Below are 26,711 nucleotides of genomic sequence, written 5' to 3' on the forward strand. Positions count from 1 at the left end.
CAATCTGAGTTATATCGGCATAACCTCCATGGCAAACAAACTGTTTGACCTACATAAAGACACTACATATTTTATAACTTGAAACACTGAAACTAATTTTCAAAACATCGGACCAAAACTTGAATTATCATCAAAAGCAATGGTTCATTCACTACAATGTCACAGGAAATGGCACAGTGAGTTGACAGAGAGGAAAACGACAATGGACTCCAAGTGGGGCAGTGGGACTATAGTTGGGTACAGAATATGGGATAACAATCATAACCAGCCCATCAATGACATTTGCAGAAAAAACCAGTCAAACTGCCACTTTTATGAACCCCCTCCCCAGCCACTTCCAAAGGAGGTGGGTGTTTCTCGTGGTATCAAAGGTTGAGAGAAAGAAGATAAACCTTTCCATATATGGCTGTTTTTAGAGTATGTTAGAGTATATATTTAATAAGATTCATTTCACCCTCTGTAATAAAATGCAGTCACATCGAACTGCCCATAATTTCAGCTTATTTTTTTCCAGTTGATGAATCAAGGCAAGTATACACATTTGAAAATAACTATTAAAAGTTGATTGTTCAATCAGCTTGTTGCATATACGCACAGCGTTTGTCACATGCTGATTTCGTTTATTGCCTGAGTCAAAACAAACATTGTGCAGAATGTCGTAAAGATGTGAGACAGTAAAACAGTTTCACTCGACGTGGTTTTAAAAACAGCAGAATGATAACCAAGGAATAATTTCCACATGGGTAGTTTAAACACGCGTGCATTCTCGTGCCAAAAAAAAACCGGAAGAGAAACAATATCATCACACTGTGGCAAATCATGCTTTGGCACTTAAAAGTGATTTCATGCGACGAGGCCTCAGCTTTTCCAGGAATGCAGATGGATCCGTTGCCCTTACTCAGTCATTTTTAAAGTATGCTTTTGCTTCAAGTGATTCTATGCCAGGGTGTCACGTTTCATTTGACTTGCTTTTATCTTTAACCAAAAACATAAGATGGTGCTCTAAAAGAATTCACACTGTGGCACTTGTCTCTAATCCAGATGATTTGATTACAAAGTGTAATGGGTAAAACTAAGAAGAAAAGAAGAAACTTCTAACCGTTATATTGGCATGGTTTGTCCTAAAGCTACAAAGTGTCTAAAATACTGTGGTGCCAAAGAAGGGCAAACCTGACACCATAATAAACACTGCAGTGCCCTTGTTAAAGGCAAAGCTGTATTTCTGCCAATGCTGTTGATGTGCTATTCCTTATCATCACCTTTCTCTGCTCATTATCTCTCACCACCCACTCATTGTCCTAAGTATCAAAGTTTTGGCTTAAGGATTGTCCTTACAATTACACAGCTGTTCTTATAAAGGACATGTTGATTGAATTTTCACTTGCTTCTGAGCATAACTTGGAGTCATAATATCTTCTGTAGAGATACACAATATGATTAAATAACAGGGTAATAAATATTTTTGTGATTTTCATAATTATTATGAAAAGAATAGAACTGCCTATTTGGTCAAATATGATTAAAGACATATCTCTTTCTCCACTGGCTGGTATGGGTTTACTTCCCATGGCTGTTCGCTCTCACCAAGCTGAATTTAGTAGCAATTTTAGTGAGTCTGCCATACATTCCCCTATTCTGAGTTGAGGGAGACCTTCATCCTAGTGTGAAATGAAATATGCTGGGTTAAAGTTCCAGTTGATTTTAAAAGATGGAAAGATCGAGGTGTTTTTTTGAAAAGGTTGTTATGATTTCACCACAGAGGTTAAACTGCACTGTCATTCAAACGCAAAGATAAAGTTGGCTGTCATATCTGCATATTTGGTTATGGATATAAAAATCCCACGATACATTGATAACAGAGTAGGTTATCATATGCCAGTATCCCCACGAAGTTTCAAATTCTGACAGTGGTTAAGGACTGCTTTAGTATGAGGTTGTGAGGACATATTGATTTTTCCAGGGTATTATATGATTTACAACATATTGTGGGAGTCCCTGCAAAGCATTGTGGTAATAACAACAACAATAGATGTATTGCTAAAGTAAGTGCTTGGAAATTAAAACAAGTTGGAAAATCAACAAAAAAGGTTGTACTTAATTCATTCCGATTTTTAAGCAGTGACAACATTTCAAAATAGCTTGTAAATAAATCAGATGTATGGCAAGACTTCGCCCATGATTTTGCAACGAACGGGAGAGAGTTGACGAAGTTTCGGGCAATGTTTCATCTGTGAGCCCCAGATATCCTCAAACCTTACTTCTAGTCCTGGCCCAGAGCCTAGGTTTTCACAACCCCTCTGCAAGAAGCCCCAGGGCTAGAATCCTTTTCTCAGCCCCAGGTATTTTATACATCCATTTATAGCTTAAATTATCCAAGGGTGAGAATCTAGACCAATGGAAGACCAGAGGTCACAGATGAAATGTCAAATGAGACCAAGTCTGTTTGTCTGTTGCAAAATTGTTTGTTGGTCTTCCGTGTTTGTTGCAACAACTTGTTTGGCTGTGCTTTTCTCCTTTAACAAAACAATTATGTCTACATGTAATGAAATTGCAGCTTGGGGTAAAGGAAAATTGGACTCATGGATGATACTATATATATATATATATATATATATATATATATATATATATATATATATATATATATATATATATATATATATATATATATATATATATATATATATATATATATATATATATATATATATATATATATATATATATTAGGCCCGACTGAGCAGTCGGGCATTTGGGTACTGACCGAGGGCCCGGGCCATCAAAGGGGACATGCTCAATAAATAAATAAATAATGTTTATGTTTTCAGAAAGAGGAGAGTAAGGTGATTTTCAAACATATATTTAAACATAGTATATTCATTGTTGAGGGTTGAAAGTCGATTTTGATCGATTCCAGAAAAAAAATGCAGTCAAATCATTTATTAAACAAAATATTTTACCTGCTTTAAACAAATATTTACTGCTGTTAAAGCTGCACTTTGAAACTTTATTTTAAAAATGGTTATTAACCATAAATGTGCATAATGAAAAACGAAGTTTGTACCCTCTTTGGCCAAAAAAATTATTGACCATCTTCACACGTTTGTTTTGCTAATTTTACAAAGAAACTAGACGACCCGTGAACCCATTGGGTGCCCGTTGTGACAGCGGTTGATGAAAAAAATCATTTCAAGAAGAAAACAAGGTAGTTCCAGCGAACTATACAGCTGAGGTTGTTTGCATTGATCAAACATTATTCTGAAGAGTACTTGACTGAATCGGGAATTGATTTTTAAAAAAAAATTTTCGTTGCCCGATTTGAACGAAACTTGATATTGCGCGGCAATGTGGAAAAAAAAGCAGAGAAAAGAAAGTCAAAGAAATTATTGTGCATAATCTTCTAAACACAATTTTATTTAGTAATAAACATGGAAGTATTTTATCAAAATGGCGATGTTTATTTTATGCTTAAAAATAAATCGTTATTTGTCTATACTAAATGTTTGAGATTTTTAAATAAATCATTTCAAGAAAAAAAAAAAGATAGCTCCAGCGAGCTATACCGCTGAGGTTGTTTGCATTGATCAAATTCTCTCGAAGAGGACTTAACTGAATCGGGAATTGATTCCTCAATAATTTTTTCATTGCCCGATTTGAATGAAACTTGATACTGCCCACCGCAGGAGAATGGTGAGTAAGGTGGGCCAAAAATGTTTGTGCTATCGTGTACCGTTTTCGCTGTATTTCAGGAACATACATACATACAAACAAGATGAGAGTTTTAGTAATATATAGATGCCGCAGTGCTCAAGAGACGGGGATGCGAATTGACTCAGTCGGTCCGAATGTCCCGCTATCTCTTATTTTACATTACTAGTGGGGGCCATAAGCCTGGTGTTGTGCTAGTGGTTATGGTGGCTGACTTGGGATCCTAGGGTCCTGAGTTTGAGCCCTGTTGCCTGCTGAATTAACACCAGGTGGGGTTGAATCAGCCTGTCATCCTTCTGAGGTCAGCAAAAATGTATTTCCAGTGTACTGGTAATAGGGACACTGCATCAGCGGCATAGCTGTGTCCCTAACCAATGATGCAACCAACACCCATAAGGCTGCACTCGAAAGTGAGCGAGTGGGGGCCCATTGGTACATTGGACCAAATTTTCATTGGTCTGCAAAGCCTTGTAGCATACCTGCCTACTGTACTGCTGGAGCATTTGCTTGCCTTCCACCAAGCCTTGATGTACTTTGGGCCAGGATGGGGTGGGGTACATTAAGGGTTGATTTACATATGTTTGTCATTATTATTGCCAAATAATACTATTATTATGATGGTTGTAAATATTTTAGTATTAATTAATATATGCATTGTTACAGTGTTATCATTCTTTTTGTTATTTTTTTTGTAATTGGAATGCTATGCCATGGTGGAAGGAGCTATTAAGCTGGTCTATACACCCTAACATGGCGTGCGTTTACAACATGGTAATTATTCCAGATTCTTTGGAGTCAATTAGCCTAATCAACTCAGGAGGTCATGCCAATCATTTGTGTGCATCACATTCCACATCAGAACGCTCCAGTAGAACTCCACAAGAAACATGCCACACACACACACACACACACACACACACACACACACACACACACACACACCTCATCCATTTATAGTAGATATGCCTTAAAGTGACCATTTGTTTTTAATCGGCAAAATCTTCAGGTAAATGACACGGAGAAATAATAATATCGTCCGTGTGTGCATTTTATTAAATTCTGTTTCAGGCCATTTAGCATGACGTTTACCATATATTATATAATTATTACATACTTAACATTTTGTGACGTTTTGGACTGTATAAGTAAGTACGTTCTGTACTCTGCAACACAAAATGCACAAGTTTCTGGTTTGTTAATTATAGTGTACTAGCAGAGTACCCTCCCTCCGGGTGATCTTGTTCCAAGCATGCAACATGTTCTTCTGACACATATACCTTTACGTGAGCAGTGTATAGGCAACTGGCAGCTTGGTTTAGGCAAAAAAACCCAGGTTACATGCATGAAGCAAAAACATACCTACTGCTTATAACTCAAAACACCTCACTGCACTGGAAAACGTGGGTCAGGAATACTGTACTGTGTGTCCCAAAAAAACACGAAACCAGCCATGTATATGCCTCAAAAACACAAAAACAACACCAAGCACACACATGCTCACTCGCACACACACAACACTCAGTCACGTGTAAGTAAAAAGGAAAAAAGAGCAGAGCAGCTGATTGATGTTGAGATTTGACGTTTATTTGCTTGAGGTTTGCAAAACAAAATAAAGCACTCCTCCATTTGACCTCAAGCACCAGCACGTGACCAGATATGAACGATCGGATCGAAAGTAAAAGCCGGATGCATACCGAGGCTCAGGGTCTATTGGCCTGAGGAAGCCCGCTGTGAAGCTGGTGAGACGTTGCCTGAGATTGTGTCTGTTCTTGCTTATTGCTCAAATCAGTGGAGTAGATCTAGTTTTACTATTAGTTGGAAGTGCCTTTCTTCTTTTAAAATGTATCATCCCAACCTCCACAATGTTATTCGGCATATATGTATATGTATATGTACTGTATATATATATATATATATATATATATATATATATATATATATATATATATCCAACATTAAGTGTAACTTTTTTTAACGACCACATTTAGTCTCAGCTGGCATGAGCAAGCATTGAAGCACAGCTCATGGCTTCTCAAGTTGAAAATAGTCACTCACAATCCTGGTGGTTTTGGTGCATGGGATGCCATACTGCTGACTCTGAAAAAAACTTCTGCAAAGATACTTTCTGAAGCATTATGCATATACAAAAGAAAATAAATAAGATTAAAAGTACACTGAAAAGTGTGCGCCCAGTAACTGGTAGTTTTCACTCTTCACCAAAATTTAATGTTGCATTTTGAGGAAGGAAAATTATTCACTACTAGAAGCACCCGCTCCCGGCAGGAGCCGTCAAGGGGGTCATGTTATTATATTTATGCCTATTTTACTCCAAGAGGTCCCAGGATTACACACCCAAAAAATGGTTGCGATCGGTTCAGCTGTTTTCGCGGTACCTGAGAACGGACAGATGGTGAATTATCGTAAGATATCAGAATTGTCTTGTTTAAGACTGTAACCCTTGCCAGCATCGATGCTCTGTTGAGGACATGGTGGATGATGATGATGACGGTGATGATGATGCAATATATATATATATATATATATATATATATATATATATATATATATATATATATATATTACATATATACATATATTACATATATACATATATTTTTTATATATACATGTATGTATATATATATATATATATATATATATATATATATATATATATATATATATATATATATATATATATATATATATATATATATATATATATATATATATGACGGCCAAAATGACGCAATGGGTACACTAACAGCATCATTAATTTAAATTTTTTTATGTTTTATCCATGATGTTTTATCCATCCCTTTGGCAACCCATATTTTGAAAGCTTTCTTTTATATAATGCCTGAAGGATTTTGGAATAGAAGATGGAATGAGAACTGAAAGGAAAATAAAAAGCCTCCATTGCCCTTTGCCTGGAGCTGAGGGTTGACGGACATGATTTCATTCAGAAGCAACTGCAGAGATTTGCATACTGTGTCGACCTATTTTTTTTAAAATTGAGAATGTGCACCAAACTGGAAGACTACAGGAGTAGTCAATCCCAAATAATAACTTGGTATAGTAAATTCTCAAAAGAATGTGTTATTTCTACTACAGTCAGAAGGGGTGACTTTTATCACTATTGACTATAAGAAACAATCATTACTACAGCCAGACAGCCATCATCAGTCACTATCCCAAACATAGTTCATCCTTCACTGGAATTGTAAAGCAAAACTTTTGATGCCTCGAATGGGAAAAGTTTTTAAATTTATTTTTCAACATAGATGTCGAGTTCTTGCTGCTCACATGCTTGAAGGTTCATGCCCCCAAAGTACTTAAAGCCTGTCCAAGCAATCATGTGCATTGCTTTTTAAGAATGTTGAAAAAACAGCAAACCATCTGAGACAATTATATTCGTAATTTTTTCCATAATTCATCGCAGTTTTACCACATGGGTTCTGCTTTGGGTGCTCCTTTACAAACAGCTGAAGATGACAGTTCATAGGTGACAGGAAAGCGATGTGGGTATGTGAATTTTTTTAGGGTGTAGGAGCTACTACCCGGTCAACAACCCTACTCTGAGACAGCAAGGACTGTAAGCTGCATTGAAGGGATATCCACAAAGACAAAGCCAATTTATACAAACATTTTTAGGCAGGAATTTGTAAATTGTAATAATAATTGCCTCAGCCAGTCTTCTTCTTCATCTTCTTCTTCGTCATCATATCCCTCTTCTTCTTTGTATTCTTTTTCATCCTGGTCTTCTTCCATCTCAGTTATTCTGCATCTTTCTTGTCCAGGACTCCCTGTGCGATCTGATGAATTTTGTCTCTCTGAAGGGTACCAGAAATAAACATGTTGCACGTCATGGCCGCCTTGTAGGACAGGATCCCGAACTCTTTGGTAATGCTTTGAGAGGCTGATCTATCAACAGGTGTAAAATGTCGAAGTGGTTGTACTGTCATGTACATGCATGAGGGTGGTCCATATAGCCATTCTCGGCTGCATTCCTGAGGCCATCGGAGTGGCATTGTTACGACAATGTGTTCACATGAGTTTGTCGGACCCTATTGGGTGTCTCGGACTGGCATGTGAATTTGCTTGGGTAACTTTGACTTATGTCTTCTTCTTCTTCTTCTTTTTCGTTCAGCTTGTGTACCACCTTTCGATGTTTTATGTATTTTTATTACGATTAATATGGTTCTACAATCTAAGTATAACAGATCTCTACCTGTACGAGCCAATTCACCAGCCTATGTGCAGCGATGCTCAAATCCTTTTAATATCTGCTTCTCCAATGTCAGGGGCTTTCGCTCCAATATTTCTTCTGTGCAATCTTTTGTTCAGCTTCACTTACCTGACCTGCTGGCTCTATCTGAATGTCATTTGGACAGTGGCATCTCCTTTTCTTTCAACTTACCTAGTTACATGTTTTACTGACTTGATCACCCTCCTTCCCATTGTCTTGGTATCTATGTTGAGGTGTCTCTACCTTTAGCTCATGAAAATTATCTTGAACGTGGCTCTCACGAGTTTATGAGTTTCTGCCTTGCTCTCCTGCATTCAACAACAGGTATCTCTTCTTTCTGTATCACTCGTATTCCTTTCCCTCTTGAGCTGTGCATGATGCAATCTCAGAGCACTTTTTATTTTTTTATTTTACTTCCACTTGTCGAGGTGGCATGATTTCATGCTTTCTACTGGCCATTACTACGGTGTATCACCACTGCTACCAAGTATTGGGGTGCGGCTGTGCCCCTGATGCAATGCCTCTATTACCAGCATGCTGGTACTCATTTTGCTGACCTCGGAAGGATGACAGGCTGATTCACCCTCACCTAGTGTTAATTCAACGACCTGACAGGGACTTGAACTTAGGACCCGAGGATCGCACTGGTATGGACATTTATACTCCCTCATGTATCTTTCAAGTGAAGGTTCATTCCCATCCATAGTTCACTCCAGCTGTGCATTAGCAATTGTTCATCGCAATCTCTATTTTAAGCAGTACCATGTGCAAGGATATCTGGAGTATAAATGTCTGTTCCGCAAAGCAAGTAACCTCTGTAAAAGAGTTTGTGAGGATGCTAAGCTGCAACATGCAGCTTTTGCAGCCGATTCCATTGCGACTCAGCGACTTGGCCCTCAGGACTTTTGGTGGATTGCCAATATTGTACTCAACCACAATAAATCTTCTATACCTCCTCTCTTTAATGGATCTGAGGTTGTTACTTCACTTCTGGATAAGGCCAATCTCTTTTCAAATCGCTTTGTTTCTAATTCTACCCAAAATGTTCAGGGACACCCTCTTCCTGATTTTCCATCTCATACAGATTCTGATATTCCGGTTCCAATTACCATTCCTAAGAAGGTTTCCAGAATTATTCATACTTGAGATGCCTCAAAAGTGATTGGTCCTGATGGAATCTCTGTGATTGTATTGAAGATGTGTTGTCCTGAACTGTCCTCGATTCTTGCCAAGTTATACAACCTGTGCTTGTCTGCTTTGGTGTTTCCTTAATCCTGGAAAGTGGTTTCTGTTGTCCATGTTTTCAAGGGTGCTGGTGAGCATTCTGCACACCCATGCACTGTCACTGATCCAAAGTGCAGAATGAAAGGCTATGCAGATCGTTTTATCCCTAGTTCTGTTTTGCTTTGGAATTCATACCTGTAACATGTTTTCCATTATCCTATGATCAACTCAGCTTTAAGAGGAACGTCAATTCCTACTTCTTACATCTTTGAGGTTACATCACATTTCACCTGACTTCTGCTATTTCCTGTGTCTTGGTGTTTTCTTGTTATTTTTCTCTTTTTTATTTTGTTTTACTTTATCCTTATCTTTATCTGACCTTCCCTTAGCCCCTTCCTTCGAGTGACTGTATGCCTTGGCTGGGGCGATTTCCATAAAAAAATTGTTCAGGGTGCCAATGATAACTCACCTACTATTCGCTAACGACACAGAAGGACCTTTAACCTCCACCAATGCTCAGTGCTGACAGATGGATCCTTTGGCTTAACGTCCCAATGCCACAGATGGTACACACTTTGATGCCTCACCCTGGAGCCAACATTGACGAGGAGGACAGCACCAACATTAAATGAGGACAGCACCAACATCGATGCTTCACACTACATATGAAACAAAAGGTTGGCAGTTTATCTGGATTGGGATTCAAACACACGCAACAGCTCAAAGGTGAGTGACATACCTCTAAAGTCTAAGCTATCCTGCTGGCCTCCATTTGCAAGTACTCTATGATGTCGTACAACCATTTGAGTGCAGTGTTACGATTGGTAATAACTGCCTTTTACATGCGATTGGTTTAAATTTAATTTTCTGGTTTATAAATTAATTGGTTATACTTCTGAACGTGTTCCTTTAATATGATGATGAAAGTGTGAATTCTGTCAATCGCAAGCAGACTATGGCCAAATGCATACATTTTTGCACTTATACAGTCTACTGTTACGAGCTAGGAGCTTGGTTTGGCAACGTACTCAGCTCAGAGATTCATGCAATCTGAGAGTCTAATTGAACCAAAAATCACCCCGTCCAGCAACCTCTACTGTTAATGTGTTGAGCTTTCGAGACGATGCACCTTGGAGCACACAATATGTCAAGGAGCAGCTAAGCCAACTGATTTTCATTGTTATATTCACTTGTATACAGGAAGAAATTTGACGTCTTTTGCAAGAGCAGATCATTTTATGCAAGTTAATGAACAGTTAACTTTTTGTTTTTAACCATGATATAGAAGCATACAATAACTTCAAATCAAATTGAATCTAAGTCGTAATACCCATCACTTGTAAATCAGAATCGCCCAGTTGGTTGTGTGTTTGGTAGTCTGCTTAACGATAATGCTGCCTTCATGATGTTTCATGAATGCCAAACCTCCAACGGGAAATCAGATCAAATATGTGGTATTACTTACTATACCACTGTGCTGCTTCTTTGACGGCCTCAATTATTCCCACCTTCTTGTGGGTTCGACCAGGGAACTTTTTGGCCCAAATCTTTCAGAAACCAGCTGACCAGGCTGGACATTTGAATGAAGGTGGCAGGAATTTGCTGTTTAGTCAAGTTGCCGGCAATAACCCACCCTAGTCTTTGCAAAGGAATTGTGGGATCTTTAATGTCAACCAACCAATGCGAACAGACAGGACACAGAGTTTAACATATCATTCAAGTGATGGCACACACTGCAGTATTTCCCTGCCTGTGGAACACCAGCATGACAGTTTATAGGTGGGTTGAGATTCAAATCCAACCTCGATAGGTAAGTGGCGAATGCACATACCTCTAGGCTCTCCTGTCAGCACCAAATCAGAGAAAAGATGCAGGTGATATTAAAAAAACATTGTGAATTATAAATGTATCATTTATGAGCTGAATAACTGGGAATAATGGTTTTTTCTTCATGAACTTAAACAACCTTAAGGAATGATATGTTAACAAAATGCTTCTTATGAATAAAACAAACACAAAGAAAACGACCTTAATGATAACTCTGTAGCTGCTAGTGAATGCTTCTTGGACTGGAATTCAATGCTGAATTCAGACCGCTGCTTTCATCATTACTGAGGTGTGACTGTGCCACTGAGGCAGTGCCTCTGCGCATTCAAGTGAGGATTTGTACTTTGTTGAGGGTGCTGGCAATAACTCGCGGACTCTTCACGAATGACAATGTGCGATCTCCAATGTCTACCAACAAATGCTGGCAGATGGGATGCCCGATTTAACGTCTTTCCCATTGACGGCAGACAAATTGATGCCTCACCCTGCCTGTGAAAGACTGGGACGACAGTATATAGCTTCATATAATTGCAAACCTAAGCTAAACAACTCCAAGGCAAGTGTGCATACCTCTACACTACACTGGCAGCACATAAATAAATACGTTATTCTTTTTTCCGTGTTTCTGCACAACGGCACGTCCTCGATCAAGATTTAAATCTCCTCTTTTGGACGGTATTTGATGACAGCTCTGTCCAACATTCCCCATGTTCCCATAAAAACTAAACTGCAGAGTAATCATATTAGAATTGGGTGCTTAAAATAACATGCCCTGTCCGTAAACATCCCTCACAATAATTGGCTGCCACGGTTATCCTTGACATTGTGCCATAAATCACTTACACAGCCTTAATTTTTTTTCCTCCCCCTCCCATCTAGTACATTAGCAACGTTGATTTGAATTGTAAAGCTCTAAAATTCCAGTCGTAAATCCCATGGAAACAAAAACACATCTTATAGTGAATAAAAACAACAACCCATGTAGAGGAAGGATGCAAACCAGCATTTGAAGCTTCAGTCATGGACACGTATTTCTGCCCTGAGGTTTCCTCAAAAAGAGAAATTCAACTTAAAATGTATGGCTTGTGACCAACCTTGTAACAGACACAGCTAAACATGCACATGCTGCTATCTTGTAAAGATCCCATGAAATTACAAAAGCCTAAATCAACACTCAGTGTTGGATGATTGTTTTGGACTCGGTAACAACTCCTTAAACCATTGCTTAGACAGAGAAGAGTAAAGTTCCATAGTGTTTGACAATTTCATAATGCGGTGTGGCTGTGGAACACCCAGCCCAACTCATGTGCCATTTTACAGCCCTGGTGTGACTCACCCCAAACTGCCCCACTTTATTTTGATTGACTCAATAATAACGATAATTTGTGTCAAGCAGAGTCAACAGGCAAGTATGCTCAGAAGAAGCCAATTTAACACCTTGCTCATGATGGATGCTTGATGTTTATGAGATCTATTCCATAATCAGTAGGCCCTCATTTTATTTGAATTACCAGAAGGTAAGGTGGTATGTCATCAGTGAATGTAGACTCACAATATAATTTACAAAAAAACATTAAAAGACAAAAAATGTATTTCTGTCCCTGCAGATTTGGACACATTGCACTGTTTCGCAACATTGCGAGTAAACCATTTGAGAATGTCGCATGATTCAGAGGGACGCGAAAGATGAAGTGTTGCAAAAGTACGGAAATCTTTTTAAATTCTTACCTCATAACTTTTAAGTATGCAATGAGTGGCAGATTCTTCTCCATTAGTTAAGAGCTGAAAAAAAAGGCCTTGGCAGCTAACATTATCAAATTGGATTCTCTTTCATTATAACTTTTAGTTCGCAGAATTTTTTTATAAGATATCGCCGTGTATTTCTATCTGACTGCAAGACTTCAGGTGGACCAGGTGAAGTGTAAATAAAAGGGTGTGGATTCAAGTTATTGATCCACATGCGGTGTGTTTGCTAACCAGTCTCATATCTGGCTAAGCTGAACACAAACACAAAGCTGCACTCTGCATTTTTCTGCTTGTCTGTCTGTCCGATCCCTTATATCTTGTATATCTTGAGAACAAAAAATTGGAGAGCCACCAAACTTGGCAGACACAATGGGGGGGGGGCATGGGGAGTGGGTGGTGGCATGGTGACTTTTGGGTAGGGAGAAGAGAGAGGTGGGAGGAGATAACTTAATGGCTAAACGTGATCGCAACTAAATTTAGCACACATAATGGTGGCAGAATAGGGGGTAGAACTTTTAAGGGGGCAAATGTGGGCCAGGTGGTAGAAGGACCTATAAATCAAAATTCCAGATATTCACAGCCCAATGGGTTGCAGTGCTACAAACACAATCTCCAACCTTGTTCGTATCATGTGGACAGTGGACAGTGAATATTAATTTTGTAATGCTGTCTTTGAAAGATCGACTACGACATTATGTTACGATCAGAATATTGTCAGTATGTTGTGTCTAAATAAAGTCCCAGCATTTGGATGAAGAAAGTCACCTTGATGAATGTAACATGAGGAGGATACTACCTCAAATAAATAAATTATTTTTCATTGAATTATGTGGGATTTTCACCATCCATTCATTGGGACCATATACTCCGTGCAGAGTGTTGGTGCTGCCTAAACAGTCTCCTTGGCTATTGGGCACAATCCTGGACATGTCACCACTCCAACACAGGATACCAGCAAGCTGGCACTCATTTTGCCAACCTCAGAAGGATGATAGGCAGAGTCAACCCCACCTGGTATTAATTCAATAGCCAAGAGAGATTTTAACTCAGGATCGCAGGATCCCAAGCACACCACCCAAACCATTAAGCTCACACCAGGCATCGATTTTCATCGCTGACCTTTTAAATTGCACTTTAAGTCATTTTTAAAAACTCCTAATTCCTTCAATAAGGGAACTCATTTTGTTCAACTTTTCTCAATGAATAAGAATCTCTCTGCGGGAATTGCGGCAAATTCCATCATTCCATTGAATTTTGTTGCATTATTCTTGTGGGAGACGATCCTGCCACTTTTGGCAGTTTTTCCATAACTCTTCCGTCCACCCACAATATTGTATTCATTGTACTCAACTCTTCTCACTGAAAATTAATATGTGAGACTTTTGCTGAAATTCTGCAATTTAATCAAAATTTGTGCGATTTTCACTTCTGACATTGTTCTACTATGTGAATATTATAATTTTATAATCTCGAGGCCTACCTATTCCCAGTTGAAATTTTCTTCATCTGCACGGATATTTTTTTCCTTTCAGTTAATGCAGTCAATACTCACTACACTCAAGTGTAAAATATTTTGAACTGAATTTTTTTTTTTTTTTAACATTTTCATGGCATTTTGAAATTTCTATGCAAACTGATAGGACCCTATATTTTGGACTGCATACTGGGAATTGAGGCCTTCTACTCCCAGAGGCCTACCACCTTTCCTTTACCATCTATTATTAGTGTTGAATCTTTTTAAATGCACTATGTTATTTATAATGTAACTGTGTATTTGCTTTTTGGATATTAGTTTATTTTTTATGACTCACTGTATGCTGTTGTTGGTGGTTGTTCATGCCTTCTTACAGATCATGACATCAGGCCCTATGTATCACGTCGACAGTTTTAACCTATTTTCTGCAGCCTGAGTTGACACAATAAACTTAACTGCAGAAATATTTTGTTTAGTTAAAAATAACTGGATGGCATTTCGATGACTTTTGTTTTCAGCAGTTACCCATGATCCTTAATCACCTGATTGCTAAAACCTTTATTTGTAAGCACATGGTCCCACAAGTGGAATGTCTGCGAACCAGTCTCATATCACCTTTGTTGGAGTGGCCCTGTGGGCCAATCACTTTTCACAGGGTGGATCAAGAACAGCTGGCACAAATGCAAAGCTGCCCTTGTTGTCGCACTCTATTTTCTATTTGTCTGTTTGATGTCTGTCTGTTCTCTTATATCTTGTATATCTTGACAATGGAATATTGCAAGGCCACTAAATTTGGCAAAAATGAAGGCGACCTCATTAGGAGTGTCATGTGGGTAGGGTTGTAATTGTATGGGGTTGGAGGAGGAAGTCATGGACATATAGGTGATGGTTTGAGTGATTGCCACCAAACTTAGCACCCATAAGGAGGGATGAAGAGGAGAAAATGGGAGGTTGGGGGGTTCGTAATTTAATTTTGGGGTGAGGTGTAATGGACGTTGAAGGGGGAGTGATTCTCTATAGCCGTGTCTGGCTATTCACGTCAGCCATATCGGCCACAAACATGGCTTTCATTTTTCATAATGGGAGCCCCAAGGGGGATGTATGATGAAAAAATTAAATTTATTAGCTTTAATAGACTTTTTTTTAATTTATGGAGGATTTGGAATATGGGGGAGGGAATATTCCTGTAGTGGCTTGACTGATCTTGGCCAAACTTTGAAGGGGTAATGTAGGCCACATCAGGGGTTAATGATAAAAAATGAAGTTATGAGCTTCAATAGATTTTGAGGTTTAAGGGTGGGGGTGGGCAGGGTTTGGAATTGTGGGAAGGGTAGGTGGCTTTAATTGATTGTGACCTAACTTTTCAAGGATAGCTTCGGCCTTATGAGTAGCAGAATATGGGGAAGGGATGGAGGTTTTCATTATTTCTTTTTTGTATATATCGTCGAGGCTTGTGGAAGACCTAGTGCAGTGAACGGATCAGGATGTAACAGACAAAAACAGGACGCAAAAGAAGCATGCATGTGGTGGACAAAATGGATATAGATGGAAACTCCATGGACGGAAAACTGGAAAATTGGAAGGAAGAGGGATTTGGGTGGGGTGAACGAGGGTAGAAAAGATCATGGTTTAGGATTGGGGATGATCTGAGATGGTGGTGAACAGCTGTCTTGAAGACCTGGAAGGAAGAAAGATGGAAGAGAATGTGGAAGTTGGTTCCACAGATGTGAAAAAAGAGGAACAAATGAGTGTAGGTGAGCAGTGACCCTGGATTTAGATAGTTTCACCAGAAAGGGGTTGATGGTGGACCGTGTGAGCCCTGCAGAAACTTGGGGGGGGGGACAAAGCACAGAAAGAGCAGATGGTCCAAGACTAGAAAGGAGGTGGTAGAAGACAGAGAGATCACCAACCTGTCTGCGATGGTGAAGTGATAAGCCCATAGACTCAACTTTATCATAGGAGATTCCAATAATCTTGAAGGCCTTGGTATCCACAGCATCAAGCTGAGCAAGATATGAAGTCGGGGAGCCAGTCCAGAGGGGAAAGTAGTACTCCATCAAGCTGCAGATAAGGGCCTTGTCGGTGGATAGGAGTTCAGGTGTGCCAAGGAAAGACTTTCTACAATGGAGGATGCCCAGTCAGCGGCTGGCTTTGGAGGCCAATTTTGAAATGAGGTTTTCCCAAGAAAGATCATGGCTGTTCATGAGACCCAGGAGTTTGAATGGATGAATTTACTCAAGAAGATTGTTAAGAAAGTAGATGGGAGGGTTTGCCTGATGGTCCTTTTGGAGAGAAATAGTGAGAGTGTGAGATTTGTCAGGATTGAAAGCATGTTCCAAGTGTTTGACCAGTTTGTGATTCTTTCTTTAGTCTGAAGAGAGGGAAGAGCCTGCAACCTGCCTGTGTCAAGAATGAGGGATATCACAGCAGAGAGTGGAGTCATCAGCAAATAGATTTTGGGAAGGAGTTGGGATTAGTTTTCTTGAGAACTCTTGAGAACTGTGGTCTTGAGAACTGTGGAGTCATTACACAAGAACCTCCCTTGTGCTTGGCACTTAAATTACTCGGGCCAGGGGTGTTCAAAAACTTATATGAGATACTCACAATATTTCAAAACATACCAATGTCTTTTATATCTCAATATACAAGTATTTATAATTCATCGTAATCATCATTGTACCATACCCTTTATAGAGTGCCTCTTTTACCAAATGAGTCTCTTGAGAAGGGTTAGAATCTTTGGAGGGTCACCTCAACAATCCAATACAGAATACTTGTCTGAATGTGGCAGGAATTTAGAATTTGTTCAGGGTGATGGCGATAGCTCACCTACTCTTTGTGAAAGACATAACATGGGATATTTAACATCCACTAACGAGCAGTGCTGGCAAACAGGTCTTCTTGCTTAAGTCCATTCGATTGACGGAGCTCACACTGATGTATTGTCCTGCATGTGAAACACCAGGGTGAGAGTTTATAGTTGTGTCAAGGTTTGAACCCAAGCTGGAGCACTCTTATATAATTAGTCAGGAAAATTGTTTTTTTACCTGATTTTATTACATACATCATGAAAAATAAAAATAAACATTTACATCTGTTGGACTATATTGATTGTATCATTCCGCAACCTTTGTGAACAACCTCGTAGGTACATTTCATTCATCACAGATGATTGAGGATATAAATAAGCCTGGTGTTGGCGCAGTGGTTAGGGCAGCGGCTTGGGACCCAAAAGGTCCTGAGTTCAATCCCCGTTGGGCCACTGGAAAAAAAAAAAATATATATATATATACCAAGTCGAATAACACCAGGGGGTTGACTTAGCCTGTCATCCTCGGCGGCGAAATGAGTACCAGTGTACTGGGCCCGGTGTATGCCACGGTTAGAATAGGTGTACCATATCCCTGTGCCATAAGAGGCGACCAGGGTTGCGTCAGGAAGGGCATCCGGCGTAAAAACCTTTGCCAAATCATTATGCGGACAACAAAACAAATTTCCATACCGGATCGGTCGAGGCCCGGGTTACCAACGACCGCCACCGGTAGCGGTGGTCAGCAGGGTACCAGTGGAAATTGTGCTACTACTGGGCGAAGGAGGAGAAGGAGACGGGGAAGGCGAGTCCGGAGGCAGTGGGAGAGGGGGAAGGGTAGAAGTGTGGAGGTGAGAGTTAGAACTCTGAATGTTGGGACGATGACTGGCAAAGGGCGAGAGTTGGCTGATCTGATGGAGAGAAGAAAGGTGGACATACTGTGTGTACAAAAGACCAAGTGGATGGGGAGTAAGGCTCGGAGCATTGGAGGTGGTTTCAAACTGTTCTACCATGGTGTGGATGGGAGGAGAAATGGTGTCGCGGTAATCCTGAAGGAAGATTATGTCAAGAGGGTATTGGAAGTGAGGAGAGTGTCTGACCGAGTGATGAGTGTGAAGTTGGAAATTGAAGGGGTGATGATGAATGTCATCAGTGCATATGCACCGCATATGGGGTGTGAGATGGAATATAAAGAAGATTTCTGGAGTGAGTTAGATGAAGTGGTGGAGAGTGTATCCAAGGATGAAAGAGTGGTGATTGGAGCAAATTTCAATGGGCATGTTGGGGAAGGGAATAAAGAGGATGAGGAGGTGATGGGTAGATACGGTCTCAACAAGAGAAATGTGGAAGGGAAAATGGTGGTTGAGTTTGCAAAAAGAATGGAAATGGCAGTGGTAAATACGTATTTCAAGAAGAAGGAGGAACACAGGGTGACGTACAAGAGTGGAGGAAAGTGCACACAGGTGGATTACATCTTAAGTAGGAGATGCAACCTGAAAGAGATTAGTGACTGTAAGGTTGTGGCAGGGGAGAGTGTAGCTCGACAGCATCGATTGGTGGTCTGTAGGATGACTTTAGAGGTGAGGTTGAGGAAGAGAGTGAGGGCTGAACCAAGGACCAGATGGTGGAAGCTGAAGGGGGAAGACTGTTGCGTGGAATTTAGGGAGGAGGCGAGACAGGTGTTGGATGGTGGTAAAGATGGGTGTGATGATTGGGCAACTACAGCAGAAGTGGTGAGGGAGATAGCTAGGAAGGTACTTGGTGTGGCATCTGGACAGAGAATGGAAGATAAGCAGACTTGGTGGTGGAACGAGGAAGTACACGAAAGTATAAGGAAGAAGGGGTTGGCAAAAAAGAAGTGGGATAGTCAGAGAGATGAAGAAAGTAGGCAGAAGTACAAGGAGTGGCGGCGAAAGGCAAAGAGAGAGGTGGCAAAGGCAAAGAAAAAGGCATTTGACGAGCTGTATGAGAAGTTGGATACAAAAGAAGGGGAAAAGGATTTATACCGATTGGCAAGACAGAGGGACTGAGCTGGGAAGGATGTGCTGCAGGTTCGGGTGATAAAGGACGTAAATGGGAATGTGCTGACGAGCGAGGAGAGTGTGTTGAATGTTGATGTGTGTTGAAGTGTGTTGAACATCCCGAGAATGTTGATGGAGAAGTATAAGGAAGGCCAGAAGGAGTTACATTGTGTGTTTGTGGATTTAGAGAAAGCTTATGATAGGGTGCCAAGAGAGGAGTTGTGGAATTGTATGAAGAAGTCGCGAGTGGTGGAGAAGTATGATGATCGTGCAGGATATGTATGACGACAGTGTGACAGCAGTGAGGTGTGCGGTAGGAATGACGGACCGGTTTAAGGTAATAGTGGGATTGCACCAAGGATCGACTCTGAGCCCTTTCCTGTTTGCAATGGTGATGGACAGGTTGACGGACGAGATCAGACTGGAGTCTCCATGGACTATGATGTTCGCGGATGACATCATGATCTGTAGGGAGAGTAGGGAGCAGGCTGAGGCGAGCCTTGAGAGGTCGAGGTACGCACTGGAGAGAAGGGGAATGATAGTCAGTAGGAGTAAGACGGAGTACATGTGCGTAAATGAGAGGGAGGGTGGTGGTATGGTGCAGTTGCAAGGAGTTGAGGTGGGGAAGGTGGATTGGTTTAAATACTTGGGATCAACTGTCCAAAGTAACGGAGAGTGTGGGAGAGAAGTGAAAAAGAGAGTGCAGGCAGGATGGAGTGGGTGGAGAAGAGTTGCAGGAGTGATTTGTGACAGAAGGGTAGCTACAAGAGTGAAGGGGAAAGTATATAAGACGGTAGTGAGACCAGCTATGTTGTATGGTTTGGAGGCGGTGGCGCTAACAAAAAGACAGGAAGCGGAGCTGGAGGTGGTAGAGTTAAAGATGCTGCGATTCTCGTTGGGAGTGACGAGGATGGATAGGATAAGGAATGATTATGTTAGAGGGACAGCGCAGGTAGGACGGTTTGGAGACAAAGTGAGAGAGGTGAGATTGAGATGGTTTGGACATGTGCACAGGAGGGAAGCGGAGTATATCGGGAGAAAGATGCTGAAGATGGAGCCGCCAGGCAGGAGGAGAAGAGGAAGGCCAAAGAAGAGGTTCATGGAAGCGGTGAGGGCGGACATGCGGGTAGTTGGAGTGTCAATGGAAAATGTGGAGGATAGAGCGAAATGGAGACGGTTGATCCGCTGTGGCGACCCCTAAGGGGAACAGCTGGAAGAAGAAGAAGAAGAAGAAGAAGAAGAAGAAGAAGAAGAAGAAGAAGAAGAAGAAGAAGAAGAAGAAGAAGAAGAAGAAGAAGAAGAAGAAGAAGAAGATTGAGGATATAAATAATATGTTTGGCCAATCTAGTTTAATATGTGAATGAAATCCTTGCAGAAAAATTTGATGCTTTTACTCATGATTTTTAAATTTTTTGTGTATCTAACAAAGGAAACCCTGTCCCTGTCATGGGTTTCCTTTGCATGCAAGGTTTCTTAACCTCTGCCACTAAAGGTGGACAGACGTTATGTTTTCACCCCTGCTTTTCTGTCCATTTGTCGGTTTGTTTGTTTGTCTGTGAGCAGGATTTCTCAAAAATTTATGAATGGATGTGGATGAAATTTGGTGGACAGGTTGGGTGTATGAGAAGGCTGATGTGATAAGATTTTGGTGAAGATCCAGATGCAGATCTGGCATATCAGTGGGATACAATACTAAACTGTTCAGCCTGGAGGAGGTAAGCTCTCTTCAAAGTGTCATTCTAAGTTTTGCATGTGTATATATCTTGTTGACCCCATGTGTTCACTTTTTGCCCTCATTCTTCCCCATGTCTCTTATTCCTCCAAGTCTCCTTCTATGTTGTCCCTCTATCCTTTTGTTGGTGAGAGCCCTCCTTGTCCCCCACCCCCATCCCCCTTTCACCGTTCTCTTCGTTCTGTCATATCTTGGTCCATCCTTTGTTCTAGTTCCTCCACGTGCCTCAAGTCTGCATAAAAAACTGTATTATTCTCGTCATGTGGAGAAAACATCAATGTAAATTGAGGGATTTTCAACTGGGTACATATTTCCACTTCAGCAGATCCATCAAAAAAAAAAAAATAATAAACTTGTGATGGGATTTGAAGAAGAATATGACAGTTTTGTTTAAATCAAACAGTGTGCTCGAGGAAAAATCTCAAGGGTAAGACACATCACACATTTATCTCACACTTATCTCATTCAAATTCAAGTGTTGGTCCCTCTGAGCAAGACATGATGCTGGAATCCCAAATTCGAATTACATCTCTGTGTTGAGATTTCCTTTGTCCATCAATATCCTTTTGATTCATGCAGAAGTATGATGACGTCTCCTTTATGTGTTTGTCCTGTCCACAATACATATTTACGAACTCCTACATCAGTCTGAGATGATGTATCAACAAAAAGGAAATGGTATTGAACTATTTTCATTCGTGCTTTGTGTATCGTGTGTTTTGGATAAGAGTAGGCTTTGGGGCAAGGACCTTCACCAATTTTGAGCTTGTGGTTATTGTGTCGGCTGAACGGTCCTGCATCATGGTGGTCATTTTTAGTTTGTAACTGCAGTATGACGTCAGCTCAGTCGGTTGCTCATTTAACCCTCATAGTAAACCACCAGCAGGAAATGAATCAAATGACATATAAGCAACTGATCAATTATTTCTTTTTTATTAAATAATAACTCTTACAAAAACATTTTGCTGACATTCGTCTCCCAGAGGGGAAGAGATTACTTTTCAGAGACTATTGGCAAAGTGGCAAAATTACATCACCGAATAATTTATTACTTGCAGTGGGCTCTGATGAAAGGTGACACAAGGCCATACTCGTGACCAAACAAGCAAAACTTCCAAGGTTAGAGATGTATTTTCTGAGCTCACGTACAGTATATCAGTAAAAGTATTGGGAGACTTTTCCCAAACTTTAAAGAACTCCCCCATACTGCATGTGAATATTTTTTTTCCCACAATGTAAGGTGACATGTCCTTGGCAACAGAATGTTAATGTGACTTTACAAGACCATCCATGCAACTGGAGACACAGGACCTAAGGTTAATTGGCATGCCACGTTTGTGTAATATCGATCCCCCATTAACTTAATCATGTCAGTTTATCTCTCAAATTTGGAAACATTCATCTCACCTTTACTCCTTTACCATTAACTTGCATTAAGGATAACTTAACATTTTATTTTGTCTTTATGGGAATGAGATTCATGGAAAAGCGAAGTGCAACTGAGAGTGTGACACACATCAAGGGAATGACAAACAGGAAATAGAAGAATGAATTGTTGAGGAAAGTGGATCTAGTAAGTAAAATGGTTGAGTTAGGAAAGGTTAATGAGGGAAATAAAGATCATGGTTTAAAATTTGGGATGATAAGAGATGGCGGTGCACCGCTTGCTTTAAGCCCGATGCATGTTTGACCTCAAAACATATCGAGCTTTACAAAATAACCCAAACAAGTCAAATCCTTCAATACAGCATGTGTGGTGAATCAAATGAGTAGACTGATGTTAAAATATGCAATTTATGCTTTTTCAGTTGAAAAACAATTAAAAAGCGTACTTAATATTTGAAATGTAAAAATCTTGTTATTATTGTGATAAGCATCTTTATATATAACAGAAGGAATGAAATCATTCGATACAGCGTGGCAGGAGGCTGCAAAAGAATGATGCAAAAGAATAATAATTCAAGATGTCCCTGGTTGAAAGAACCACTTATCACTTTGCCACCAATATCTGCCATAATTGTAAGTAAATTTCAACTACTAATGCATGACGAAACACTTGTTTATGGCTAATATTAAAGAAAATGATGGCAAAAGAAGAACTTAGCTTTCAGCGTTCGGCGCGAAATGCCATGGTGAGCGGAAATGACGTCTTTCGTTCATTTGTACATGAGAGGGGAGCGTTTCTTGGTTTTTTTTCCGTCAAGCAATAAATTCAGTGGTTTTCACATATATAACTCAATAGTTTCACAAATTTCCATTGAAAACATATATAACACATTAATTTCACAAATTTCCATTGAAAAAAGGCAGTATTGTGTGAATCTAATGTGTAGTTCATGCGGAAACCGGCAAATTATTATTATTATCTCTTGGGATGTTTCCGTCAGTTGTGGGTATTTCCGTCAATTGTTTCCGTCAGTTGTCGGCCCATGAATACTCGGGTATTTCCGTCAATTGTTGCCATTTCCGTCTAGGTTACGCACTGCCATCTACCGGACGGCCGTCATTGGCTGTCACTTGAGGCGCGTTGGGGGGGGGGGGGACACCGGAGACATGGTAGACACCGGGGATATTTCAAACTCGGTGCAATTGTATACCAACGCACATGCTGTAATAAGAGGGCAAATCACAATTTTGTTTATATCTTTTTTTTCATGTGACTTTTTTTTTGAAAAAGCTATGCCCACCTACCGAAATGCCTGTCCACTCGCAATGTCACCCACTCAAGGAAGTTACAAAAGGATGCTATTGGTTTCACCATCTGCATATTATATTCATTCGATGCCCTCCTTCACCCCGGGAAGGGTACTTAACACCTGGCACACAAAGCCTGCACAGTCTCAGACTAAATTAAGGCAATTTAGTGGTAGAAATTTCAGACCTGTGCTTTGCTTGACATAATGCTGTTTGTTAGGAAATGGACCAAGTAGAGCAATTTTCATAATCTGCAATGATCATCCGAGAACACTTACTTAAAAGCAACCCAATCCAGAATGCCTTGGGACACCACTTGAGAAGCAGTCTACAACTTGAGAAACAGCCAACAGACCACTATCCATGGATTATCAAGCACGTCTCAATATTATAGCTGATATCATGTTTGTGACAGTGATGGCCTAATTAAGATGGAACAAACGGTCGTGAATAAATAACCCTTCATACGTTGCCACGATTGATATTATTTTGATTATATTATGATATTCATCACGTAATGCTTTAACCCATGAGTGACAACAGCCATCTCGATTATATGGCACACAATGGCGAAAAGCACTGGAGCACATTATGGAGGAAATTTTGTGTTGCATGTCCAGCTGGATAGTGGTGTGTAAAAACTCAGGAAATGTTGTGCGTCTGCATAATTTAACACTTGATGTGTGACTCTAATGTACCAAATATTACACTCACAATGAATGAGTCCCCTGTTGTCGTTTTTTTATCCTGATGTCCACGGCGTAGATTTCAGCAGATGTTGTGACGACGCTACAAGCTGTGAACGACGTGGTCCAGCCACAAGAGGCCATTTGGACCTACTGTTCACTCGGAGGTCACATTCAGACTGTATGGCTGTTACTTTATCTCAACGCCTGCAGGAGAGGCATTCGGCATAGACTACATGACAGGCCAGGATTTATAGAAGCTCTGAGCACCGTGCCAAGCCTAGCTTACTCCCCAAATGCTGCCGGTCGCCTTTAAAGTGATTCAAAACAACTTGGACAGCCGAATGAAGTGAGACTAAAACGAATTTTTGGGGGAAGAGGGGGGAAGGTGTGGGAATGAGGGGGTTCCAGAGGGTCAGTCAGTTTGAGTCAGAATGTCGGAAGCTTTATTTTCACCAATCAATCTAAACTCCGGCATTGGATCCATTGCAGAGAATTGCGCAGTTACTACCGTCACTCACAATGAACTCTGGACTGATGCTGCAGGCAACTGCTTTGTAGGCACAAAGGGAAAATGACAAGATCGTTTCTAAAATGTATTCAACAAACTTCATTATGATGTAATATGACATTAATTTCTCATTCAGCTCCTTGCATTGAATTCCCAAAAGGGAGAGCACAAGCGATTCAACAAACATGCTACGTGCTTCCTGTAAATTAATATCAATCCTGATGTCTAGAATCGAGACATTATGTTTCGCATAAAAACGAAAAGGCATCACAGAAGGGGGATATTAGAAAAGAGAAGATCACAGGTAAGCAAAATGAATGCTGAGCATGAAGGAGACGCATTGAGGATTTCATGTGTTAGCAGGAGAGGTCAATCTCGACGGACAGAATTGTTCATCAGAAGCGAAATAGACCTGAGTTCAAGCAAATACCCTGCTGATGTGGGAAATTGTTGAAGCATATATGTAGACAACCTTGTTTTTGAGAACAAGGTGTAAGAACAGGTATTACGGCTCAGTCTTAGAAAAAAAAAAGAGCAATTTTCTTTTTTTAATCATTCATCATCGCCGTTGTTTTCAAGTAGTGGTGACTTTATGCGTTAGTATGACAATTTTCATCACAATTAGCTTTACAACACACACTCACACACACACACACACACACACACACACACACACACACGCACGCACGCACGCACGCACGCACGCACGCACGCACGCACGCACGCACGCACACACACACAAACACACACTGTTTTGTTCATGTTTGTTCCTCACAATTATGCTTATTTATTGTACATTAACAGCTATTTCTAAACAATGATATTATAATTTAAAGGATTTCTGGAAATGATGTTAATTGCACAACACCCTCAACATTATTAAAGCTAATCCTTTTTCATTGTAAACCACAAAACATAGTTCCTTCACCTAAAGTAAGAACCTTAATCTGTAAGCAATTGAATGGTTTCCCGACTGCACAGATCCATCAGCCAGGTTTTCTGCCTCGAGGTTTTGATCCTTTCAGCCCAGAACCTCTCCAAACAGCGGATCCACAACCTCAGCCATGGGTCCACATCAGTAGATTACTCAACATCAATGGATCCACAACCTTAATTGCGTCCAATCAGTCAACCCAGTAACATAATATTGCTACTCAAACATCTCTTGCTGGAAGATTTGATGTATTGTCATGTATTCAAAACTCTCATCACACATTCCATTATACTACGCACCTTAACCACTACCCAGAATGTCCACCCCATTTACCACTGAACAAAACTGTTATTCAAACACTGAAACTGACATTTATAACACGAAAACACACACACACGAAGGTGGATACTTTGAGACCTGGGAAGGCTCCATTCCACCTGCTGAAACCCAGATATGGAGATAAAAACCAACAACACACACATACACACAAACACACACGAGTACACACACAGGCACAATAAATTTAAGCCCAAGCATATATATATATATATATATATATATATATATATATATATATATATATATATATATATATATATATATATATATATATATATATATATATATATATATACCCACGGCTGTTTTGATTCATCATGGCACGGTAAACAAAATGAACACACAAACACACGGATCATGCATTCCTGGTTCTTCGGCATGAATTTCAGGGAACCGAGATCATCGCAGATTTCCATGAATCGTCTCCAGCACGCACATTGAACATCGCGCAAAATGGGACCCGAATACCTCCGCGACTCGCTGGCAACACTTACCCACGATATTCCGCGAAGGCGTGAGTAAAACTGACAGCGAGATCACCCGAACGACAGGCTGACGTGACTCATGACGGATCGGAATTACCGTGACGAGACCAGAGGTGCGACGTGCGTCGCGATCCACGAGCGAATGACTTTCTGCCGCTGTGCAAGAAGTAATCCCCCACCGTCAATCCCCACGAGAGACTGGTCGTCTCCAAGCAGCGCAGCGTGCTCTCTGTTACGCAGTAGGACCCGAGGTGCATCCTCCACGAACGTGT

General features: G+C 40.4%; 1 protein-coding gene across 4 annotated transcripts in view; it reads right to left on the reverse strand.

Annotated features, from left to right (window-relative positions):
* LOC147032091 (muscarinic acetylcholine receptor M3-like) overlaps window positions 1-26,711 on the reverse strand; it is a 201,303-nt gene that overhangs the window by 34,939 nt on the left and 139,653 nt on the right. Inside the window, exon 1 of one of the 4 annotated variants that reach the window (XM_085869393.1) lies at window positions 26,449-26,711. This exon is cut by the window's right edge and continues 179 nt beyond it. The exons of the other annotated variants lie outside the window; for them this stretch is intronic. The gene's annotated coding sequence lies outside the window, so the exon portion shown is untranslated. The remainder of the gene's footprint in view (window positions 1-26,448) is intronic. 4 annotated transcript variants of the gene reach the window in all.

This window comes from Eptatretus burgeri, chromosome 2, assembly GCF_056783735.1.
Source record: "Eptatretus burgeri isolate ZD-2024b chromosome 2, Ebu_testis_v1, whole genome shotgun sequence".
Taxonomy (NCBI): Eukaryota; Metazoa; Chordata; class Myxini; order Myxiniformes; family Myxinidae; genus Eptatretus; species Eptatretus burgeri.